Here is a 20,880-nt window from a genome sequence, read left to right on the forward strand (position 1 = left end):
CAAACACAGGATACATATCCAATCCGACCAAATAGTCCGGGGAATTCACAGTCCTAAAATTCAAGTCCGATGGATTCTAACCCCCTATTTTCTAGTCCGTCCAATCAAACACACCCTAACAGTAGTAGCTCAATGGTCACTATAGCTAAACGTTCCTTCCTCTTTCAGTGGGGCTAGAATATGGGAACAGTGAATTTCGGCATCTTCTTGATCATCCATGACAAAAAGGTTAAAAACAAATTAATTAATATTCTATTGGTAGCATAGCTTAGGTCAGCAAGGCACCTGGTCCATATCAACCAACCTCTTTTTGTCACAATCTACTTTTTCAATACTGATAGGGAAAAGAGAAATGAAAATGACTCGTATCTCAAATTTTGTGATTTAAAATTATTTTTATGTTGTTCTGTACTCAAAACCATGTCGTTTTGGCCATTTAAACCACTTTTAAGCTACAAAATTTAAACTACGTAGCATTGTCGAAAGAGAGAATTCTCAATACAACCCTCTTTTTTAAAGGTACATCATGTATTATCACAATGATTATAAAATTATTTTGAAGTTCATAAATTTTCTAACTAAAAAAATTTGTAATCTTTTAATGTTCATAACATAAACACTAGATAAAACTCAAGCATAACTCATTCTAGAGAAAAGTTTGACATTTGAACTTATAGAAAAGTATCGCACATCCAATTGTATTAATTTAACTTCCTCTTTATCTAGTGTTAAACAAAAAACAAAATTATAAAATTTATAACATAATTACAATGATTCATAACTAAGACTTTTGTTATATGACATCCCTTTATAAACGTATTATAATGGTTAGTAACTAATACTACGAAAATTCATAACTTTTCTTAAAATAGGGAACCAGATACTAAGAAAAGACATTTCACACACACATTACGCATATTATATAGGGAATGATAACATTTCAGTATAAAAGATTAAAAATATTTACAAATAGGTGGGGGGTGCAAGTTCTCGTGTTCACTCATTTGTAAATCTCTGCTTCATTTCCCACTGACACGAGATTTCCCCGATTATGTAAGAGGGGGTTTACCTTACTGATAGAGACAAGAAGATGGGGAATTCAAACCATGCTCCGTACTTTCATCATCATCAATAAATATTCCATTATAGGTAAAAAAAAAAAAAAACCCTCATCCATGCTCAGCTAACAAGTCTAGTAATTGAACCAGGAAAGATAAGTGTGATTAGTTTGAATTTTCTGAATTAAGTTTTTTAAAAATTAAATTTTTTTATTTTCGTATTTTTTTATTTTTAGTGAATATTTTAAAATTTTTAAACATTTTTTTTTTATTTTTTTAGATACACCTTACTTAGATGTATCTAAAAAGTAAAAAAATTATGAAAAAATGTTTTAAAAAATTAATAAATACATAAAAATACAAAAAATGTACTAAATTCTTGTATTTTTTGTATTTTTGATATTTAGTGAATTTTTAAAAGATTTTTTTATAATTTTTTTACTTTTTAAGTGTATTTATGTTAGGTGCGTCTAAAAAGTAAAAAAATTGCCTAAAATATTAAAAAAATTCAGTAAAAACAAAAAAATACGAAAAATAAGAAAGTAGAATTTTCTGAAAAATGTTTTTTGAAATATGGAAACAAGCAAAGCTAATACTCTTGAAATATGCCAATCCAGCTCACTGATTGACATGCCTCCTACAATTCTCATAATATACATATCAATCATTGCTCGCTCTCTACAACCATTACTAATGATGGAAAATCAATTCAGATTGATGTGCCTCTATGACCTAACTTGCAATCTCATATCACTATAACCTCAATCTATGTTTTTTGACAAATTTCTGAGGTGAAACGTTACATAACTGAAAGGACCACTCGAATTGAGATGAAATAAAGAGAAAGACGAATACCGCTAACGTTCAGTTTCACCCATGCAGCAATGCATACGTGGGATGAGAGTCAGCAATGATGTAGTTAAGATGTAAACACACAATACCCAGCAAGGAATGTGAACCATGCATACATAAAGGTATGTGGCACTGTTCCATGCCCAAAGGGACTCCAACCAGTTCCAGAAGTCACCAACATTCACGCTGCCAAAACCCTCGAACAGTCCCTTTGATATGGCATATGCAATGGGAGGAAACCCAATGAATGCCAACACCAGATTACAAGCTGCCCTGGTGATAGACCTCAGAGACCGAGCTTTGAGTTCAAACCTCAGTGGTGTGGCCATCAAACACATTGGCACAATCAACAGAGCTCCAATTTCTGCTGTGGCAAAATTAATGACTGACATTAGACAGAGACACACAAAGGCAGCTGAAATTGTCACCGATTTCAATAGAGCCCATTCCTTTTTTTGAAGTTGAGAGACACTGGTAAGTGAAAAGGAAGAGCCCAAGATCATGCGCAAGGCGAGCAAGCAGAACACTGAAAGCAGAACCCAGATTAAAAGACTGTTTGTTGGTGTGCAACTGAGTATTTGACTGATGAAATAAGGAAGCAATGTAATGATGAACAACACTCCATATGTGAACAACAAACACTGTTTTTGCATTGTGAAGGCAATTCCATGATTTAAAAGTGATGGCAGGGACGTCAACAGAGGCTGAAGAAGAAGTGAGTGTGTCTTTTTCTGAACTAGAATCAAGCTTATTGGCATCAGAATAAAGAGAAGCCGCAGCCAATGGAAGGGGGTAACAAGCAGTGCAAAAGCAATCATGTACACTCCAACTGACACAAACTTACTCGGAGACGTTAAAAGTGAAGCTTTGAATAATCAGCTTAGGGTATGATGAGATATCACCCCTTATTTATACATGAAGATTAGGGTTTACAAACAAGACAATTACAAGATGATCCCTGAGGGCATCACAATGATTACAGACCCAAGTGCCTTTCGGCTAATAAAATACTAAGACTTTCGGTGATTATAATATGCCAACTAAGACTTTCGGTGATTATAATATGCCAACACTCCCCCTCAAGCTGGTGCGAAGATATCTCTCATGCCCAGCTTGCCTAATATGTCATGAAACGGTTTATTCCCAATTCCCTTGGTGAGAATGTCAGCAAGTTGTTCACCAGACTGAACAAAAGGAGTACAAATGGTACCACTAGTGAGTTTTTCCTTAATGAAGTGGCGATCAATCTCAACATGTTTTGTCCTGTCATGTTGAACTGGATTGTGAGCAATGTTGATGGCGGCCTTATTATCACAATATAACCGCATGGAGTCCGTCTGAGCAATACCTAGATCACTCAACAATAATTTGATCCATAAAAGTTCACACACACCTTGTGCCATAGCTCTAAACTCAGCTTCTGCACTTGACCTGGCAACCACATTTTGTTTCTTGCTCCTCCAAGTAACTAGGTTGCCGCCGACAAATGTGCAATACCCTGACGTTGATCTCCTATCAGTTACTGACCCGGCCCAGTCAGCATCTGTATAGGCTTCTACACGAAGATGGTCAAACTTTGAAAAATACAGACCCTTACCAGGAGCAGACTTCAGATACCTCAAGATTCTCATGACAGCCTCAAAGTGAATCTGATGAGGAGCATGCATAAACTGACTAACTACACTGACAGCAACAGCAATATCAGGACGGGAGTGAGATAGGTAAATGAGCTTACCCACTAATCGTTGATAGCTCCCCCTATCCACAACTTCTCCTCCTTCATCATCTCCCAATTTTTGATTGGGTTCCAGTGGGGTGGCACATGCCTTGCAGCCAAGCATCCCAGTTTCCTTCAACAGGTCAAGCACATATTTTCTCTGTGAGACAAATATCCCATCCTTAGAGCGAGCAACTTCAATTCCCAGAAAATACTTCAAGCTTCCCAAGTCTTTGATTTCAAATTCTTTGGCTAAGTATTTCTTCAACAGAGGTATTTCCTCACTATCATTGCCTGTAAGAACTATGTCATCTACATAAACAATAAGCGCTGTAGTCTTACCGCATGAGGAATGTTTCACAAACAATGTGTGATCTGCCTGACTTTGTTTGAAACCATATTTAAACATAGCCTGAGTGAATCTTTCAAACCAAGCCCTTGGAGATTGTTTGAGACCATATAATGACTTCCGAAGTTTGCATACTTTCCCTTCTGTTTGATGATCCTCAAAACCCGGAGGAATGTCCATATATACTTCTTCTTCGAGGTCACCATGGAGAAAAGCATTCTTGACATCAAACTGATAAAGCGGCCAATCTAGATTAGCTGCGAGAGAGAGAAGTACTCTGACTGAATTCATTTTAGCCACGGGTGCGAAGGTCTCCTGATAATCAATGCCATATGTCTGAGTAAACCCTTTTGCCACAAGTCTTGCCTTGTAACGCTCAATAGACCCATCTGCTTTGTGTTTCACAGTATATACCCATTTACAGCCCACAGGTCGTTTGCCCGTAGGTAACTCAGTCAATTCCCAAGTGCCATTCTTTCTAAGTGCTTTCATTTCCTCAATCATGGCGAGTTTCCACTCAAAGATAGCAAGAGCATCCTGAAAATGGTTAGGAATGCTAACAGAGGAAATATTGGACACAAACGCTCTATATGAGGATGACAAATGAGAGTATGATACAAACTGTGAGATAGGATGTTGAGTACAAGATCTCACACCCTTCCTTTTGGCAATAGGAACATCAAGATCAATGGACTCACGAGATTCAAAGTTACCTAGACTCTCATCAGAAGCAGGAGATGGCAGTGGAGTAGCAGAAACAGTCCCTTGTATCCAGTTAACTTGTTTTCTGTCGATGTCCCGGACATAAACATGCCCATCCTTATTCTTGGTGACAGTGGGTTCTATAGTTCCAGTAGAAGAGGGGGGTGCAAGAATAACTGGTTCTACCATAGGAGGCACAGGACTCACTTCTACCATAGGAGACACAGGACTCACTTCACACCAAGGCTCCCCCGGAAATGAGGACGGTGACACCGGAGAGGACAAGAAATAGGACTGGGATTCAAAGAAAGTGACATCCATGGACACAAACCACCTACGGAAGGAAGGGTGGTAACATTTATACCCCTTTTGAGTAGGAGAATAACCAAGGAAAACACACTTGAGGGAGCGAGGGTCCAACTTACCACGAGAGGGAGAGTGATTATGGACAAAACAGACACAACCAAATATTTTGGGAGGAATAGAAAACAAGGACTGAGAACCGAGGAGGACGTGAAGCGGAGCCTGTTTGTCCAAGACCTGGGTAGGGAGACGATTAATAAGATGGGCAGCGGTGAGAACAGCGTCGCCCCAATAGGGTTGAGGCACGTTCATAAAAAAACACATGCACCGAGCCATGTCAAGAAGATGCCGATTCTTGCGTTCGGCCACCCCATTTTGTTGAGGGGTATTGGTGCAAGAGGTCTGATGGATAATGCCATGAGTAGAGAAATAGTTTCCTAACCCAGAATCTATGTATTCCCCGCCATTATCAGAACGGAATATTTTGATAGTGGCCCCAAACTGAGTACAAATCATCTTATGAAAAGTGCGAAACACAGAGAAAACTTCACTCTTATCTTTCATGAGATACACCCAAGTAGCACGAGAAAAATCATCAATAAATGTAACAAACCAGCGATGACCTTTCACAGACAGAACACGAGAGGGACCCCAAACATCAGAATGTATTAATGAAAAAGGAACTAAGCTTTTATTCAAACTGGGAGCAAAAGAAGCTCTATGTTGTTTTCCAAGTTGACAAGACTCACAAAGAAAGTCAGACACATGATGATTTGCGAAACTAGAAGGAAATAAATGCTTAAGTAAATGAAATGAGGGATGCCCAAGACGCCGATGCCACAACCATACATCAGCGGGGGTAGTAGAAGACGCGGTGGAAGAATAAGCAAGTTTGTCCGGTTGATCTAGGAAGTAGAGACCATTTTCTGCACTACCACTGCCAATCGTCCTCCCCGTGACAAGGTCCTGAAAAAGACAATGATCAGGAAAAAACGTCACACAACAATTCAAATCCTGGGTAAGACGACTTAAGGATAACAGATTAACAGAAAACTTGGGAACATGGAGAACAGAAGATAGATGCATGGTGGGAGTGACTTGGACTAAACCTTTTCCAGAAATGGAAGAAACAGTTCCATCGGCAATCCTAACTTTGTCCTGACCTGAAGAGGGCTTATAGGCAGAAAAAAGATCAGGGGAGCCAGACATATGATCTGAGGCACCAGAATCAATAATCCAAGGCAAAGATGTATGACACAGGAAAGCACAAGGAACAGATGCTAAGTTACCTGAGCGGGCAAAGGACGAGGAAGCGGTACTGAGAGCAGTAGAAGATCGGCGGTCCAACAATTGGCGCAAAGCATCCTCCAACTCAGTATCAGAAGCTTGGGTAACAGAAGTGGAATTAGAGTCAAGGGTATCCACGGCACTAGACTGATGAGCCCGGGAATAGGAACCACGTCCTCGAGAGTGGCCTGACCGACCTCCTCGAGAACCTGACCGATCACCTCGACCCCCAGATGGAGTCCCATGAAGCTTCCAACATGTCTCACGAGTATGCCGCGGCTTCTTGCAATAATCACAGAATACAGACTCCTTAGCAGCAGACGGAGGAGGCAGGCTGAGGCCATCTCGAGGAGTAGACAGTAATGCGGAACGGTCAGTAGAGACAGGGGACATCATAGCTGACCGACGACTTTCCTCATTTTGTACATAGGCAAATGCCTCCTGTAATGAAGGAAGGGTGTCCATACTCAGAACTCGACCCCTAACTGGATCATACTCCATATTTAGGCCGGCCAAAAATTTAAAGACCCGTTCCCGAGCAATGAACTTCTTGTACCCGACAGAATCAGTAGGGCAAACGGGCTTATAGTCTTCCAGGTGGTCAAGGCGTTTCCAGCCGTTGGTGAGGAAAGTGAAGTACTGAAGAACAGTCTGCTCCCCCTGAAGTGTGCTTTCAATAGAGCGACGCAACTCAAAGGCCTGTGAAAAATTTCCTTTGCGGGAATAGGTAACAGCCACAGCCTCCCAAATGTCCTGGGCAGTCTCCATAGATAAGTAGCCCTCACCAAGTTCTGGAACCATCGAATGGATAAGCCAACTCATAATCAAAGAGTTAGTAATCTCTCATTGGTCATAACCTGAGTCAGTGATACTAGGTGCCTGTATCCTGCCATCAACATACCCCATCTTTCCTCTGCTTTTCAAAAACAAAGTCAAACTTTGAGACCATGCTAGGTAGTTCTGACCATTAAATAGAGAGGTGGTGATTTTCAGACTAGGGTTGGGATTCTCAGTCATGGTAGTAGGTAGAATGAGACTCTCACTCTTTGGTGTTTGAGACGAAGAGGACACACTAGTGGAATCTGTCATGGATACAATACTACCAAACCCACAACAAACTAGTAGAAATCACAAACCCGGAAGGTGGTAGTGAGATAACAGGCACAATGACCACTATAAAGACATAACAAAAAATTAAGAAATGATGATTTTTTTTTTTTTTTTTTTTTAAATATATATATCTATATATATTTTTTATTTCATTTTATTTTATTTTATTTATTTATTTATTTATTTATTTATTTATTTATTTATTTTTTTTATTTTTTTTTATTTTTTGAATTGATTTATTTATACATGCCTTTATATATATATATAACTATATATATATATCCGGCTCTATTTATATATATATATATCAGGATATATAGTTATATATATATATATATATATATTTATAGACCACAGTGATCAGAGGCTGAGGACGAACAGAGAAGACGAGCGACGAAATGGCTGGAGGAGGTCGCCGAGCTGCGGTGCTGTCGGTCGAGTGACGATCGACAGAGGAGGTCGACGAGGAAGACGGCTGAGGAAGACGAGCTGAGGACGAACAGAGAGAGAGAGTTGACGGCCGACGATGGTGACGATGAGCTGGCGATGGTCGATGATGGGCGACGATGGCGACAGAGAGAGAGAGCTGAGGAGATGAGGAGATTGACTGAGGAAGATCGACTGAGGAAGACGGCTAAGGCAGATCCACCCAGGTAAGCTTCGAACCCTAGAGTGTTGTTGGTGAATAGGTCTGCCAACGAGGGTGAGCCGAAACCCTATAGGTTCAGCTCTGATACCATGAAGCTTTGAATAATCAGCTTAGGGTATGATGAGATATCACCCCTTATTTATACATGAAGATTAGGGTTTACAAACAAGACAATTACAAGATGATCCCTGAGGGCATCACAATGATTACAGACCCAAGTGCCTTTCGGCTAATAAAATACTAAGACTTTCGGTGATTATAATATGCCAACTAAGACTTTCGGTGATTATAATATGCCAACAAAAAGGTATAAGAAAAATGACTGGTGAAACTTCTCAAGGAGGTTATTTACAGACCGTAACACTCCTTCAACTAATCTGCAATGAGAAACCAAAAACTATAATCCACAAAGAAAGAGATTACACATCAAATTGTATTAGTTGACTATTTAGAAGAAATGGAGACATTTTCCCCATAGTTGCCCATACAGACTAGTACCATTTTAGTGTTTATGAAATAAAATAATCCAAGCTCTAATAATAAGGCAACAAGAAACAAAAAAAGCAAGACTGTACAAGAAAGACCCTACCACAGCCTAAAGACGGTTTTTAAAAAAAAAAAAAAAAAAATTAAAAAGAAGCAGCTAAACAACTTGAAGATTGATGAGCAAAATAATAGAAAGATGGCAAGCTCAATATATAATTATTGAACCAATTACAGGCATCTATGCATCATACACCCTCTGGACCCCTTTCATAACTATCCTACAAAAAATAGTACTCCTTTTTACAAAACCCATTCAATTTTTTTTTTGAATAGCATAAGGGAGGGCCCAGTCATTGTCGTCCTCTTTCCCACACAAGGAGGGTTGATCTTCCTGATAGTAGGGTGTCAAGGTAGTCGATCCAAACCTAACTAATATATATATATATATATATATCCCAAAATAACCCAAGCCCATATTGTTAAAACTAAATAGTGTTAAATGCTTAATCAAGTCGCACAACTTGCAAGATATTCATGCTAAAATTTTTCCATGGATATTCGGCTTAAGTTCATGACGAAAAGTTCATAAACACATAAGATGTAACTTAGTACTGACCTGCCACCCTGCAGAAGAAACTCATTTTGCCTGCCCTTGTTTGAAGAAACTATGGGTGAAATCTCCAAAGTAATTGCATCAACTTGATAATCACGGAAAGCACCATGTGGATCAGTGGGAACACCTAATGCCTAACAGCAGAATAGATGAATTAATCGATTAACATAATCCTCAATAGGCAGTGAAAATATAGACCACCCATTAGTTCCCCTGTTTAAGCACTTGGGAACCTTAAAGGTACAAAAGCTTCCTATCTCAATCACTATAAATACCATGAGAGGAAACATAGAGAGACTGATTACCTGGTGATATAATGAACTGGCGAGTGTAGCAGTGCCTTCAATATAATCTGCAACAGGCATACCAAATTTCCATTGAGGATTTAAGCTTCTAGCAACTTTTCCTAGAGACTCAAATCTTTCACCCAGAACACTGAGCCACTTAGAATCAAGCAAAGACGAGAATTTCTCCACCTTTACACGCAATCCCTGCCCATGTACTGCCAAATAGCTCACAACATTGATGAGGTCAAGGTTTGGCATCTGCCCATTGGACGCCTCAGCATAAATGCCGAGGGTTTCCTTCTCAACTTCATCGTTTCCATCAGCAACCTTAATGACAAGGGCAGCAGCCATGGTTCCAGCACGTCTAAACACATCAGATACTTCTGCTCCTGTAACCGGACTCTTTTTCAACTCATATAACACACTGCTTTCATGACACATTTCAGAATTTAGTTTTGCCAAACCACCAAATAAAGGTGTGTGATAATCTCTTAGCCAAGCAGCAACTGAAGCATATTCTCCGTGCTGTGAATCCGCAGCAAGCCATATAATATCCTTGGCTAGCCAAGTAACTCGGGTAAGCAAAGAAAATACCAAGGATGCAATGCCTAATGATAAGGCCTCACCCAGTGAGACATTCACTGAATTGTAAGGTGTCACCAAGACAATAGCTTCCTTCCCGTCACCACGTGGAGCTCTTATAATTCCAACGGTGTTGATGCTATATGACGAACAACTGCAGTTCTCTTGGATTATTCCAGAGTCAGGGCCAGAAAAGAAGTGCAGAGGATAAAACTTATTTAATTGAGGGTGGAACTTGTGATAACAAACTTCAGCACTAAGTCCACCATATGCTGTGCTATCAGGCCTGGGATTCCTCTGCATTTTCAATATGGATAAGAAGAAACATTTAACTAAACTGAGCATAAATGAAAAAATAACAAATATTAAAATAAAATAAAAAAAAACACACACACACACAAATCAGAAAATTTCCCAGATGCCCAGTTCGCTCTAGAATTATGAGCTTGAACTATAAACAAAGCAAGGAAAAAGGAGGAAAGATAACAATAACGGAACCAGAGGAATTGCAAATTATTCAATTGGTGGTATCTTGATGATGTTTCAAGATACAAGTATGACTATTTAGTGAAGGCAAACATTTGTAAGGACATTGGTGATTAAAGATTTGAAGTTCTCAAGATACCAAAATGGATAGATGCCAAACACTTTAATCTAGTTTCAAATGGCAAGAGCAATCCAACGCCTTCAGATGGAGTATTAAAGATGGGTGTTGTGTGCTGCCTTGCTGGTCATAAGGACATGATTGAAGCAGACACGAAATTAATTTTGAAAGTTGCCACAACTAATTCAAGCAGACATGAAATTAATTTATTCTCATTTTAGTAAGCAACTATTAATCAAGTCCTGCAGAAGCACAACAAGGGTCATTTTTTAAGCGCAAAGACATAAAACATGGATATAGATTCTTGGCATTTTCCATGTGGATAAAGGGAACATGACATGATCACCAAAAAAGCTTGGTTACATGTAACAGTTAACAATCATTATGATTTCTAGACTTTTGAGTTCTACCTCATGTTATTTGTCTTCCTACTCTTTAGAGGAAGTAAAACTTGATCTTTTAAAACTAATGAGCTCGTCACAAGATTTCAAAAGTAAAAATGTTGCTGAAACAGAAAGTATTCAGGTAATTATCCACTTTCCAGTCAAGAGAACATTTCACAGAGTATTATATACACAAGCACATCATAAAAGCATAACATGCACTCATGCAAACACAAATGCATATATGATTAATGATTCAGTAAGCAAATGTGGTGAATGGGCACATCACGCAAATTTGACCTTACAACTTCAGAGGATCAATGTAACTATACAAGACTATAACGTAACTATTCATAGTGGTCTTTGATACCAATGGCATGATCCAAATCCATACTAGATTGATATGAATATGACATTGTTAAAATCCACCTACTCTCCACCTACTTTACCCACTTAAACCTACTCCACTAAACCTAACCCACTACACCACTACCACCTCACCTACTCCACTAAACCTAACCCACTACACCACTACCACCTCACCTACTCCACTAAACCTAACCCACTACACCACTACCACCTCCACTTCACCTACTCCTTACCTACTACACACTCACCCTCTTCTATATATAGGAATCATGAATCATTGTAATACATATCAATATATCAATCAATAATAATACATACAATTTATTCTCTCTCTTTCTCTATACATTATTTTTTACATGGTATCAGAGCTGGTTTAAAACCTAGTATTTTCGCTTCCCCGGCGGGCGGCAACCTCACCTTAGCCGCCCGCCGGACCTCAACCTATTCCGCTGATAAAATCAACAAAGATTTGTGCAACTGTAGTCATGTGTGAGGCTGATGGAGAAGAATTCTTCACCTCATGTGACGAGACAGTCTGGAACTGGAAACACTGCAACATTCTGCTCTGGAATTCTGCAGCAGCTAGATTATAGCTTGGTTGAGTGCCAAGCTTTGGTTCTTCCACCCACTCTTGAACTTGCCCAGCAAAGTGTGAAGGTTCATGCTTGTGTTGGAGGGACTAGTGTGCGCGAAGATCAGCGCATTCTCTCCAGTGGGGTTCATGTTGTTGTTGGTACTCCTGGTCGTGTGTTTGACATGTTGCGGAGACAATCACTTCGCCCTGTTTACATCAAAATGTTTGTCTTGGATGAAGCTGATGAAATGCTGTCACGAGGTTTTTTAAAAATCATATCTATGATATTTTCCAGTTGCTGCCACCCAAAATCCAGGTTGGGGTGTTCTCAGTTGCTGCCACCCAAAATCCAGGTTGGGGTGTTCTCTGCCACAATGCCACCAGAGGCTCTTGAAATCACCAGGAAATTCATGAATAAGCCTGGAAAGAGAAAAAGCTCATGCTAGGATTTGCGAAGTGATTCGCTGCAGGAATTTTGGCTTTGGATGAAACCCTTACCATACTCCACTCATTCTCTCCAACTGTTCTAACTTTTTATTTTTATTATTATTATTATTATATCAAATAATCAATGCACTCATGTTCCACACTAACAGTGTCCACTTTTGACCCAAACCATTTTCAATCCATCATTTCTCCTTCACCTTTTGCACCCCACTCACCGACTCTCTCTCCACTTTATCACATGGGTTTGTCCCTCTCTCTCCTCCATTTGATTTCAAAAATCACTTATTTTTATTTATTTTTTCCAAGTCACTTTTCCTCTTTTTTAAATACCCCACTTTATTTTGAAACAATCGCACTGATGTTTTTCATATAATCCATCTATAAATATTTTTTATCTATTTTCTTTCTCCCTTGTTTTCTTTCATTTTATTTTTATTTTTTCAACAAAACACTCCCAAAAAAAAAAAAAAAAAAAAAAAAAAAAAAAAAAAACAACATTTTACAAACTTGTCATTTCTTCATGCCGGGGATCAACCCCGATCAGCATTTTACACCATAAAAAAAAAATAAAAAAAATAAAAATAAAAAAAAACACAAAACAAAACAAAACACAACCAACACAAATCGGAACAGTGGGATTTTTCTTCTCGCCTATTCTGCCGGTCTTTTCTTCTTGCCACCGTCTTGGGCGGCCCTTGCCGGTGTTGCCTCCGTGTTTCCCACTCCACTGGGTATGATCACTACTCTCTGCTCCTCCACTGCAGCATATGGCGGCCCTCCAAATCGGAACATAAAACTGGCCTTCCGCTTCAGCTCCTTGTTTTCCGCCTTTAGCACACTTATCTCTGCTCGCGCATCCTTATACATGCGTTGGAGCAGAGCCAGTTGGGCGTTTAACTGCTGCACCTCATTTGTCCTACTCTGCAACCGGTTCGACAAATTTGTAACCGCAGTCATGGTTTCCACACATGACTTCAAGGTATACTGATTGGCCTCCACATCCGACTGCACCGCCATTTTTTGCTCCACCGACCGCATCGGAAAGTTCAACGGAGCAAAACCAGAGGTGTTTGGTTGAGGTTCACTGGCCACCGCACCAGTTATTTCTCTTGTGGACTCGTTCAGTTCTGGAAAGAGCGTGAGCAGACCACGGGAAGAGGAGGCCATGTTCTGGGTAGCTGGACGGGAAGAAGAGGCCATGTTGCTGAGTGTTTCAGAGACGGGTTGGTTACAGAGTATTACAGAGTTTCTTTCTCAGCAAAGGAAGAGTTGTTTTCAGAGGATTTTCAGAAGTTTTTTTGTCTGCCTCAGCCTCAGCATCAACCTTGGTTAAATAGCGAGGCAGCCACGCGTATCGCGTGCCTCTTGCACCAGACGACAAAACGGGCGCGCAAGCCAAGGCGCCCACGTGCCTCGCCATCATGTCCGGCACACCTTTTGATGAATTGGGCACGCCTTTTGATGGCACGCCTTTTGACAAAATTGGGCACCCTTCTACAACGGTCCGACATGACCCTATAAACTGTCCCGACATTAATTTCGGTTAGCTCCTTTATGGGTCCGACAAGACTCTGTAAACTGTCCCGACATAGATTCCGGTTAGTTTCTACAAGGGTCCGACAAGACTCTGTAAACTGTCCCGACATAGATTCCGGTTAGTTTCTACAGGGGTCCGACAAGACTCTATAAACTGTCCCGACATTTGATACCGGTTAGCTTTTTCAAGGGTCCGACAAGACTCTGTAAACTGTCCCGACATTGATTCCGGTTAGTTTCTACAAGGGTCCGACAAGACTCTGTAAACTGTCCCGACATTGATTCCGGTTAGCTCCTTCATGGGTCCGACAAGACTTTGTAAACTGTCCCGACATTGATTCCGGTTAGCTCCTTCATGGGTCCGACAAGACTTTGTAAACTGTCCCGACATTGATTCCGGTTAGTTTCTACAAGGGTCCAGCAAGACTCCGTAAACTGTCACAACAACTGTCACAACATTGTCTTCTACAATGGTCCGACATGACCCCATAAACTGTCTTCTACATCGGTCTGACACCGCCATCCAGTGTCCTCTACACCGTTATGACACCACCATACAGTGTCCTCTACATGGTTATGACACCCCCATACAGTGTCCTCTACAACGTTATGACACCACCATCCAGTGTCTTCACCAATGGTCTGACACGACCATACAGTGTCTCTTATCCTCTTTTATTTTTATGTATTTTCTTATTTTGTTACTCTCTCCAAACTCAAGTTGGTTAGTTCCTATCCCCCTTGAGTTTGCGGGGGGCTGTTAAAATCCACCTACTCTCCACCTACTTTACCCACTTAAACCTACTCCACTAAACCTAACCCACTACACCACTACCACCTCACCTACTCCACTAAACCTAACCCACTACACCACTACCACCTCACCTACTCCACTAAACCTAACCCACTACACCACTACCACCTCCACTTCACCTACTCCTTACCTACTACACACTCACCCTCTTCTATATATAGGAATCATGAATCATTGTAATACATATCAATATATCAATCAATAATAATACATACAATTTATTCTCTCTCTTTCTCTATACATTATTTTTTACAGACATGAATAACATGTTTTAGCTATACATCAGATAAAAATATGCGATGCAATTATAACTCACAAAAAGTGAAAAATCATAAATCATACAACGGAAAAAGCACATACATGCTGGTGCCTGTAGGTTTCAAATTGGTTATCTCCTTTACAAATTTATTTGCCTCTGAAACATCCTGAGAGGTAAGCATGGGGTGGGCAGAACCTGTGATATGTGAGTTTTAGCAGAAAATGTTAACATAAAGTCAGTAGGCACATTAGATCAACTGATCTATGAAAGCAGACAATGTTTGATGCATGAGTTCATAGTAAAGTAAATGAGAGCTATGAAAAGGCTTAAAAGTATCGATTTAAGATATTTCACCGCTTCAGACCCAAGTAAACAAAATTCACAGCAAGATTTGTTTATTTGAGAAACTTGTTTGGCTTTTAAAGCAAATATAACAAATAGTTTCGCTCACATATTTGAATTATTTAATTTTGGTGTTCCATCTAAACACTGCCTTGAGAATGATGGTGAAAGCATGTGAGAAACTTTTAATTCCAAGTCACTTGACCTTTTTTTTTCATGATTTCCTATCATTTCAATAAAATAATAATAATGTATATCACTTTTCAAGTAAGAGATATAAAATTTGGGAAAATAGTTTTCTTCCTAATTTTCCTTTTCTCTTCATTTTCCCTTTACCAATATCAATTTTCAAAAAATTGATTAATTTTCACCAATAGCTACTCATTTCTTTCTCATTTTACTAACTCAACCAAGCCCAAAAAAAAAGGGCATTTAGCTTCTTCCCCTTCATTTCTTTTTCTTTTACTTTTTTCCTTTCCTCTTCGTTTTTCCTTTACAAATATCATGTTTCAAAAAATTGATTAATTTTCACTAATAGCTATTCATTTCTTTCTCATTTTCCTAACTCAACCAAACCACAAAAACAAGGCCATTTAGTTTCTTCCCCTTCATTTTCTTTTCCTTTTCATTTCCGTTCACAAATCCAAGGAGCCAAATAAAATAAATAGCATAAAGAAATCACAACAAAATTCAGCATGAATCCAAAACTAAAAAGAGTTATACTTCAACTACTTCTAAAAGCTACATTTTCCCCTCCATTTATCTTTGCAGAGAAAACTGAGTCTTTGAAGAATTCACTAGTTGAAAACACTACCACACTGCAATGTTGGATTTATCATATCACAAGTTTCAATTGTAAGGACTTTGGATGCATCTTACAATCCCACATCAGTTAACAGTGAGCCTCCCATGAGAATATAAGTTTCTTAAGCACCCTCCCACTGCAAGCCGATTTTTAAGGGTGAGTTCTACCCAAAAGATTCGTATCATTTGGTAAAGAGTCAACCACCACTCCAAGTACGGGATCGGACGCACCTATGCGAGTATGGGATTGGATGGGTTACCATTTTGCGGTTCGAGCTGTAGAAGAGACGACCTACAGCCTAGATTAAAATACCTGCTAAGGTGTCAAACACAATAATTGATTGAAGATGTCAAAGGGGAAAGGGTTACCACCAATGTGGGATCCTAATAGCATCCAACTCAAAATAAATTAGCATTAGGTGGAGGGGTCTCTAAACTGCATTAATCTAGTGTTTTAAAGAAGCTATGTAGGACACGTGTCTCTTGGCCGCATGGCATCTAATTCAAGACAAATTGATATTAGCTTGGAGGTATCCAATTCAAAACCAAAATTGATATTAACTTCATATCTAAACTATATTGCCCAAGCTTGGGTGGTTCAGCAATGCAAAAGGATTTGGGAAGGTGGGAATTGCTAATCCATGGGCCTCGCAAAAATCAAGTTTAGCTGTGAAAAATGGCATAGGACTAAGAGTCCCACGAGACACTATGAATCCCCCCAAAAGGGTGGGATAAGCATTATCATGACGGGGGTGGTATTGCTAATCCTATCCCATGGCATTAGATGTTGAAACTATTTCACTCCCACTCACAATTTACAAAAACAACAAAACCACCTTTTATATAATGAGGCTTTTACGTAACTTCAAAAATTTAATCACAACCCATTAAAGCAAAACAGACATGAACAAGCAACAATCCCAACTAACAAATGCAATTAATTTTAGATCTCTAATCTAATACCACTATACTAATAATCCTATTATTCAATCTCGCCATTCTCATAATTCACGCAATTAATTTTATATCTCTAACCCAATACTACACTAGTAATCACATCACTCAATCTCACTATACTCCTAATCCCATTCTAACAACAACAATCCTAAGATGTGCTTCATTGTATTCATGAATCAGTAAGTTAAAAAATAAATGAATACTGACCGGGCACTAAGGCATTTTCAGAGATGCATGTGTTTTTGGCGAGAACAGGCAACAACAAGAGAGCCAAAACCCCAGCAGTGCAGCAAACAACGCTGAAAACCCATAACAAGTTATCAATTAGTCTATTACATACAAACACATACCATTATAGTATTGAATTCAAATTTCAAAGCTAAATTGATACAAACATATAGAAATGTTTTTACGAAGAGAGGGTTTACCTAATGAGGAGGCTGTGAGAAATGAGGAAAATCCCAATATGGATGATTGGTCGAGGCTTGGGCTTAAGTGGCTCGCTTTCCACCATGATTACCACTGATTCGATCCAAAAAAACAGAGATCGGCGATGAGCTATTCAACTGTTGGTGCCTCCATTTTTTCGTTGCTCCAACAATCAGAGTCACTGAAATGACGTCGTACCAAATTCCTAAGACTAGGAATGGGAATGGGCGGCAACGGGGCGGATATTAACTCCCCATCCCCACTCCCCTATTAAAATTTTTCCCCGTTGTCCATCCCCTATGGGGACTACCCTCTTCATCCCCTAATGGTTTGATTTTCCCCAACCCAACTTGACCCCTTTTTCTTTTTTCTATTTTTTTTTCAAGGTTCACAGCCAAAGAACCACATACACATTCACTTTTTATTTTTATTTTTTGGTTCAACAATAAAATCAAATATACATTAGTTAATTAATTAAAAAGCTTATTTTAAAGTAATCAAAATTATAATCTTTAGACAATCAAACATAAATGCATATATTAAATTGACCCAAAAATAGCACAAGTTTAGTGAATCAAAATGAACCCAAAAAACAGAAGTTTCAAGAAATTTTTAATGTAATTAACAAAGGAAACAAATATGACAAAAACTTTAAGAACTCATGTGAAGAGCTCGTGATATGTCTGATTTCTACAGCATGAACAAGACAGCTTGAAAAAACATTTGCACTTTTTCATGAAAATTGACAAACAAGAGTACTATCTTTGATGTGAGCTTGTGCTCAACCCCTCTCTGTCTCTCTAACCCACCCCCCCCCCCCCCCCCCCCCCCAGAGGACTAGATCACCCCTTGTACAAAAATCAGTCCCGGCCCTAGCCATAGGCCACAACGCCATGGCTTAGGCCCCTCAAAATAAATCAAAAAAAGAGTCTCTCTTATTATAATTTAATGTAATATATTAGATATGTTTTAAGTCTAAACAAAATTTAAAAAGATCCAAACTAACTTAAAATAAATTGGCCCATTAAAAAATTAAAAATGATCAAAAATTACCTTCGATTAACCATGTCACAAAAAAAAAAAAAAAGATTATGCAAGTATGATTGATTTATTTGCTTCTAAAAATGCAAGAAAAACGAGGATCACGTGATACTTATTAGTTGTTGTAATCTAATACTAATTATTTTTTGTGATTTTAATACAAATCTTTTATCCTTTACTTCTTTTTTTTTTTCTGTGAAGTCCCAGAAATTTAGCAGTTGATTATCAGCTTTAGGCCGGGCCTGACAAAAATGATGGGCAATCCCTTCCCCCCATTATCTTGCACAGAGTTAGAGATATAGATTCACATATATATATAGAGAGAGAGAAGTTATAAAAACAACCATACATGAATCATACCCAAACCTTGTGCTGTTTTGAATAACTTCCAAAACAGATTTACCAACAAGTTATAAAAAAAAAAAAATCCAGAAATCCCTTTTCAGTCTGCTTTTTTATATTTTTGTTTTTGTTTTTGTTTTCTTTGAACATTGCTAATAAACAACTATCTACTTTCCTTTCCTCTCAAATGTCACTGAGACTTCAAAATATTATAGAGAGAGAGAGCGAGAAAGAGAAACGAGAGAACAAAAAAGAAACAGAGAGCGAGAGAGAGAAACTCAACCACCGTGGTAAGCGCCAACGGAGATCGTCGCCGTCGCAAATCGCCGATGCTGTAGTGAGAGACAGTGACAAATGAGAACCTAACTGCAAACACGGTAGTCAAAAAAAAAAAAATAATAATAATAATAATAATAATAATAATCAACTTGGTTGTTTTCATTTTTCGAAAAATATTTTCCAGATAGTTTTATTTTTCTATTTTTCGTATTTTTTTTGTTTTTATTAAATTTTTTTAATATTTTAAATAATTTTTTTAAATATATTTAAAAAGTAAAATTTTTTTAAAAAAAAAATTACTAAATACTAAAAATATAAAAAAAAATACAAGAATTTAGTATTTTTTTGTATTTTTATATATTTATTAATTTTTTAAAATATTTTTTTACGAATTTTTTACTTTTTAGATACATCTAACTAAGGTACATCTAAAAAAGTAAAAAAAAGAAATATTTAAAATTTTAAAAATATTTACTAAAAATAAAAGAATACCAAAATTAAAAAATTTAATTCAAAAAACTCAAACTAAACGCACCGAATAATATGGAAAAATGGACGGGTCATCCCCGCTGTAAATTTTAAAACACACCACCTGGATATTTTTATAACAAAAAAATTGAGGAAAATTCGTGTAATCGGGCCGGATCTCCATAGATAATTTTGAATAGGATATCCATTACCATTCATTCTGTTTTATTTTAATTTTTAACATTCACTTTTCAAATAAATTTTTTTTTTATTTTCACTGATTTTTTTTAATATTTTACGTAATTTTTAAAATTTTTAGACGCACTTAACATAAATATACTTATAAAGTATAATATTTGTAAATTTTTTTAAAAAAAAATCACTAAATACAAAAAAAATAAAAATTCAGCACATTTTTCTTATTTTTTGTATATATTAATTTTTTAAAATTTTTTTTTCGTAAAATTTTACTATTTAAATACATCTAAGTAAGGTGCATATAAAAAAATTAAAAAAATTACTTAAAATTTTAAAATATTCACTAAAAATACAAAAAAAAAAAAAAAACTCAAATTCTATAAAATTGAATTCAGAATACTGAAACCAAATACACTGATTCTTATCTAATAATATCTCCAATATTTACTCTTCTTTCGTTAATTTTGAAATTTAATAAATACGTCCAGGTTTACTACATCAAATTCAAATCTATATCAAATTGATGATGTTTTCAGTTTTTCATTAAATTGAAGATGCCTTCAACTTTTTATCAAATTGAGAATGCCCTCAGTGTTACAGGTATACTGGACGATCAACTGGTTGTCCTCACAGATAACTTATCCCTTGCAAAATTATCCTTGGTCAATTTATACAAATCGGTCGACTGGTAGTTGATGAAAAAAAATTTTTTTTGGTTATAACGCTCGATATCATATGAAGTTTTTATCCAAATTTAATAAATAAATAAATAAACAGGTGTTGAAGATGCTCTAACACCATTTTATACTTCTTTTTCGATAATAAAATTGAAGGAAATACAACAAAAAAATTCATAGATAATATGGTAGAAAATTTTAGAGAAAATTAGTCTAGGATCCCTCTTCCACTTTTAGACTTTGTGTGGAGTACCCTAAAAAAGCAAAAAAGTCAAAAAGTCACTATCCTATTTAAGTCATATCATCTTATTTAAGTCACATCATCTCTCTACCATATCACTTCAAACCCAACCTACATTTCA

At 37.6% G+C, this 20,880-nt stretch overlaps 1 pseudogene across 1 annotated transcript; it reads right to left on the reverse strand.

Annotated features, from left to right (window-relative positions):
* Window positions 1-1,608: 1,608 nt before the first annotated feature.
* Window positions 1,609-19,274, reverse strand: LOC114316270 (uncharacterized; annotated as a pseudogene). Its single transcript, XR_014365485.1, has 7 exons — window positions 17,513-19,274; window positions 17,292-17,383; window positions 15,079-15,176; window positions 9,432-10,292; window positions 9,130-9,260; window positions 8,330-8,404; window positions 1,609-2,765 (listed from the first exon to the last, which is right to left on the reverse strand). The product of XR_014365485.1 is annotated as an uncharacterized LOC114316270 (transcript).
* Between the last annotated feature and the right edge of the window lie 1,606 nt (window positions 19,275-20,880).

This window comes from Camellia sinensis, chromosome 4, assembly GCF_055761805.1.
Source record: "Camellia sinensis isolate YWXY chromosome 4, ASM5576180v1, whole genome shotgun sequence".
Classification (NCBI taxonomy): domain Eukaryota; kingdom Viridiplantae; phylum Streptophyta; class Magnoliopsida; order Ericales; family Theaceae; genus Camellia; species Camellia sinensis.